General features: G+C 50.5%; 1 long non-coding RNA gene across 1 annotated transcript in view; it reads right to left on the bottom strand.

Moving 5' to 3' along the window:
• The window catches only part of LOC116969110, an 18,069-nt gene extending 12,653 nt beyond the window's left edge, over positions 1–5,416 (bottom strand). The window contains exon 1 of the long non-coding RNA XR_004410625.1: positions 5,304–5,416. This is a non-coding gene — a long non-coding RNA (uncharacterized LOC116969110). The remainder of the gene's footprint in view (positions 1–5,303) is intronic.
• Positions 5,417–5,864: the final 448 nt, after the last annotated feature.

Here is a 5,864-nt window from a genome sequence, read left to right as displayed (position 1 = left end):
CTGTTAAGCCAGCGCCGCCATCTTGGAACCTTCCAGGTCAATTGTGGAGTATGGTGTATAATTTTGTTAGGCATATTTATAAGAGCAAGGTTGAACGAGTTAGATATTTGGGGAAAGAGAGAAGGAATACCCACCATAGAGGGTAGTGATGTTTTCTTAAGGAACTATTTACTGGCAGTATCTCGTTCTATTACAGAATTAAAAACCAAGGGGCTGCTGGCACAGAGTCCCGATCTCGACTTGCCACTCCATTCTGTGAAAGCAGAGAACTGGGATCTTGTAAAATCATGGAAGGAAGAAAAGCTGTAACCTAGGTGGACTGGACCCTACCTTGTGTTATTAATCACCGAGACAGCAGTACGAACAAAAAGAAAAAGGGTGGACACACGCAAGCCGATTTAAGGGTCCTGTGGAGGCCCCACCGGACAATATCAGCCCATGGACTGTGCGTGAAGGGAAGGAACCATTGACTTTGTGCCTATTCGGATGTTGTATCATTCCCTGCGCACGGGGTCTGGCTCAGCGATTTATAGAGACAGCCCTGACAAAGAACAGTACCGTCATGATGGCCTTCAGAACACAGTATGACTAGCGAGAGGAGGATAGGGAGGCGAAGAATCTGCTGCTAGCACTAGAAAAGGAAGATATAGTATAAATCAAGAGTTGCGTAGCAAAAAGAAAAATGGTGGATTGTGAGAGTAGGGTTAATAGGGATGGTTGATTTATACTAGAACTCTGAAAATTATAACTTAGAAAGAAATAAGGTGTCAGCAGAAGCCAGACTGCTGGTCGAAGAAAGTAACAATATACAGGACAGAGGGAACTTCTAGATAAAGAAGTAACAGATAAAAACTCCAGCAGAAGCCTTTGACGTCAGGAGATGTTCCGAGACGTTTCTGGACGTTCTCGTGGGAATGTGGGCTTTATGTTATGATCAGACGAAGCTCGATGGGGAGACATGAGGTAGTGACCATAGTGAAGAAAGGTATAAAAAGTTAGATACAACCTCCATTTTTGTGTGTCTCTAGAGGATGATAGAGGAGGGACACCCTTTTCTGCGCAGAAATGTAATAAAGGAAAACTTGTTTCTTTGATTTTGTCTCTGAAGAGTTTGTGATTGATTTTGGATCTCACAATACCCTCCAGGATTTTGCGGACTTCAGCAGTTTCAAAAGACAGTGTCTGTTCTCCTGGTTGATACTCTAATTTCCTCATTGTAGTGGTGTTCAGTGCCTCAAACCTGCCGAAATGATTATTTAGTTCATTTAGAAAGTCTGTGTCATCCTTACAAGACATCTGAGGGGCCTTGTACTTTGTTATGGCCCGGATGCCTTCCCACATATTCCTGGTGTTGGTATCATCCTGGAAGAAACCCTGGATTTTCTGTCCGTGGGCGCGCTTTGCTTTCTTAATTTCGCGGTTGAGGTTGGCTCTCGCTGTTCTCAGAGCTCCCAGATCACCAGATTTAAAAGCCGCATTTCGTGCTTTCAGCATGGCACGCACCTCTGCAGTAATCCAAGGTTTGTGGTTGGCCCGGGTTGTGATGTTCCTGATGACAGTGACGTCCTCCATGCACTTCTGTATGTAGCCCGACACTGACATGGCATACTCATCCACATTGATGTTTTCGTTATGAGTGGCTGCTGTCCTGAACATGTCCCAGTCCGTGCACTCGAAGCAGTCCTGGAGTGCTTCTGTAGCTCCCTCAGACCAGACTCTAACCTGCTTCACATTGGGTTTCTCTCTGATCAGAAGGGGCTTATAGGCTGGGATGAGCATTACAGAGAGGTGGTCAGAGGAGCCGAGGTGAGGCCGGGGTACTGCTCTGAAAGCCTGTTTGATGTTACTGTAGACCCGGTCCAGCGTATTCTCTCCACGTGTAGCAAAGTCCACATATTGATGGAAATGAGGGAGGACAGTCTTCATGTTGGCCTGGTTTAAGTCCCCAGCAACAACGACAACGCCCTCTGGATGATTTCTTTGCAGCTCACTGATGGAACGGTAGAGAATACGCAGAGCCTCCTTGGTGTTGGCTGCGGGGGGATGTATACAGTAGTAATGCTAACCACAGTAAACTCCCGTGGCAGATAGAATGGCCTGCATTTCACAGTCAAAAACTCTATGTCCGGAGAGCAGTGGCTGGAAACAGCGGTAGCATTATTACACCAGCTGTTGTTTGTGTAGATGCACACACCCCCACCCCGGGATTTACCAGTCAAAACAGTGTCCCTGTCGAGCCGGAATGTTGTTAGCCCCCCTAAGCTAACAGCCGCATCAGGTACAGATGAGTTTAGCCATGTCTCTGTCAGAACTATAGCGCAGCAGTCTCTCACCTCCCTTTTTATTGTGAGATCCAGATTTAGATAGTCCATTTTATTTTCCAGAGAGCGGACATTCGACAGGAGAACGGATGGGAGCGGTGTCCTCCACGGGTTAGCCTTTAGCCTCGCCGTTAGCCCCCCTCGACAGCCCCGCTTCTGTCTTCTTGTAGCGCCGCCTCCGTGTTCTTCTGTAGCGGCCAGTGTTTGTGAAAGTCTCCGCAATTCTCCGCAATTTCCCGCAATTCTCCGCAATTCTGCAGGCCGCTGGGTTCTCCCGACACAGCAGTGCGAGACAGTGCAGGCGTACCTCGAGTTCAACGTCCACGCAGTCTCTATTGCTTAACCGTTGTAATCTCAGTAATGCCCCATGATCGTACGTTAACTTGCAGCCTGCCCGCTGCAAGTTATGAAGCCGAACCTTAGAAAACTTACCGCTATCCCTAACGAGAGTCAATGCAGCCGCAGCCAACCAGGGCGTCGGCTCTCCTCTCCCCCCTTTCATCTCCCCCTCCCTCTCCTCTGCCCACCGCTCCTATCCCCCTCTCCTCTCTCCCCCCGTCTCCTCTGCCCCCCTCTCCTCTCCCCCCTCTCCTCTCCTCCCTCTCCTCCCTCCCCCTCTCCTCTCCTCCCCTCCTCTCCTCTCCCCCTCTCCTCCCCCCTCTTCTCTCCCCCCTCTCCTCTCCCCCCTCTCCTCTCCCCCCTCTCCTCTCCCCACTCTCCTCTGCCCCCTCTCCTCTCGCCCTCTCCTCTCTCCTCTCTCCCCTCTCCTCTGCCCCCTCCCCCTCTCTCTCCCTCTCCCTTCTTTTTCTCCCCCTCCTCCCCTCCATCCCCTCCCCCGCCGTCCCTCCCCTACCCCCCCCTCCCCTCCACACACCCTACCCCCTTCCCTCCACACTCCCTCCCCCTCCTCTCCTCTGCTCCCCACCTCTCCTCTCCCCCTCTCCTCCCCCTCTTCTCTCCCCCCTCTCCTCTCCCCCCTCTCCCCTCCCCCCTCTCCTCTCCCCCCCTCTCCTCTCCCCACTCTCCTCTCCCTTCTCCCTCTCCTCTCCCCCTCTCCTCTCTCCCCTCTCCTCCCCCCTCTCCTCACCCCCCCTCTCCCCACCTCTCCCCCTCTCCTCAACTCACCCCCTCTCAGCACACCCTATCTCTCCCCCTCTCCCCCCCTCCCCCCCCCTCTCTCCTCCCCCTCCTCCTTCTCTCCCCCCTCTCCCCCCTCTCTCTCTCCCCTCCTCCCCTCCATCCACTCCACCACCCTACCTCCATCCCCTAAAACCCCTCTCTCCACACCACCTACTCTCTTCCCTCCACCCTCCCCCTCCCTGCTCCCCCTCCCTCCCCTCCCTGCTCCCCACTCCTCCCCCTCACCCCACGCTCAGCACCCCCTCTCTCCCCCTCACTCTCACCTTCTCTCTCTCCTCCCCTCGTGCCCCACCTCTCCCCCGTCACCCACCCTCCCTCTTCTCCTCCTCTCCAACCCCCTCTCCCTCTTGCCCATCTCTCTGTGTCTCTGTCTCTCTCTCTGTCTCTGCCCCTTCTCTCTCTGCCCTCACTCTCTACCCCCGCCCCCCCTCTCTAGATGTGACTGCAAGTTGGGGGCTATGCGTCAGTAGATAGGGTGGTTATGAGGTAAAAGGAGCAAATTAATTATATTCATATAATATCAAGGGGGGTAATTAGCGTGAGTGCGCGGGGGGTGATAGTTCGTGTGTATGACGCTGCATGCCGCCTCCCCCCCCGCCCCACAACCGCACGTTCGGGGAACAGACCCAACGGTTCTGCACTTCGTCTCGTAATTTTATATATTTCTATAAGATACCCCCTCATCCTTCAAAACCTCAGAGAAAACAAGCATTGTCTTTTTAATCTTTCCTCATATGTCAGTCACGCCATCACAGGGATCAATCTTGTGAATCTACGATGGTGAACCTACGCTGCCTCAATCACAAGGTTGTCCTTCCTCAAGTTAGGAGACCGAAACTGTACGCAATACTCCAGATCTGGTCTTACCAGAGCCCGATACAACTGCAGAAGAACCTCACTACTCCTATACTGAAATCATCTTGTTATGAAGGCCAACATTCCATTAGCTTTCTTCACTGCCTGCTGTACCTGCACGGCAACGTTCAGTGACCGGTGTACAAGGACACTCTAGCCTCGCTGTACCTCCCACTTCCCTAATCTAACCCCATTGAGCTAATTATCTGCCCCCTTGTTTTTGCCAGCAAAGTGGACAGCCTCACATTGATTTATATTATACCGCATCTGCCACAATTCTGCCCATTCACTGAACCTGTCCAGGTCACCCTGCAACCTCCTAACAACCTCTTCACAGCTCACACTGCCACCCAGCTTTGTGTCATCCGTAAACTTGCTAGTGTTGCTCCTAATTCCCTATTCCAGATCATTAATATATATGATAAACGGTTGCGGCCTCAACTCCGAGCATTGCGGCATTCCACTCGCCACTGCCTGCCATTCTGGAAAGGACCCCTTCACTCCTACTCTTTGCTTCCTGTCTACCAAACAATGTTCTATCCACGTTTACACCATACCCCAATACAAGGTGCTCTAGTTTTAGTCACCGATCTCCCGTGGGGGAACTTATCAAAGGGTTTCTGAAAGTCTAGGTACAGTACATCCACTGGCTCCCCTTCATCCATTTTACTTGTCACACCCTCAAAAAATTCCATGAAGATTAGTCAAGCATGGTTTTCCTTTCATAAATCCACGCTGACATGGACTGATCCTATTACTGCAATCCAAATGCCCCATTAATGCCTCTTTAATCATTGACTCCAGCATCTTTTCCACCACCGATGTCAGGCTAACTGGTCTGTAATTCTCACTCTCACTCGCTCATTTCTTGAAAAGTGGGATAACATTAGCTATCCTCCAATCCACAGGGACTGATCCTGAATCTATTGAAAATTGGAAAATGATCACTAATGCGTCCACTATTTCTTGAGCCACCTCCCTGAGGACCCTGTGATGCAGTCCATCGGGCCCAGGGGATATATCATCCTTCAGTCCCATTACCCTACACAATACTATTTCTCACCTGATGAAATTTTATTTCATTTCATCAACCCCCTTAGATCCTCTGTCCTCCAGTACTTCTGAGAGATGGTTTGCGTCTCCCTTAGTGAAGACAGATCCGAAGTACCTGTTAAACTCTTCTGTCATTTCCTTTTTACCCATAACATTTTCAGCCGTGTCTGCCTTCAAAGGACCCACATTTAACTTTGCTACTCTTTTCCCCTTAACATATCTAAATACGTTTTTACTGTCCTTCTTTATATTCCTGGCCAGCTTCCCTTCGCACATCATCTTTTCAGCCCGTATTGCCCGTTTTGTTGCTTTCTGTTGTCCTATGAAAGTTTCCCAATCCTCTGGCTTCCGGCTACTGTTTCCTGTGTTATACATCTTTTATTTTAGTTTTATTCTATCCATACCTTCTCTTATCAGCCAAGGTTGTCTCCTGCTCCCCTTAGAATCTTTCTTCCTTTTTGAAATGAAATTATCCGCTGTCTTCCGGATTATGCC

This window comes from Amblyraja radiata, unplaced genomic scaffold (genome assembly GCF_010909765.2).
Source record: "Amblyraja radiata isolate CabotCenter1 unplaced genomic scaffold, sAmbRad1.1.pri S104, whole genome shotgun sequence".
NCBI classification, from domain to species: domain Eukaryota; kingdom Metazoa; phylum Chordata; class Chondrichthyes; order Rajiformes; family Rajidae; genus Amblyraja; species Amblyraja radiata.
The sequence above is the reverse complement of the archived record's forward strand: the minus strand, read 5'-3'. Positions and strand labels throughout refer to the sequence as shown.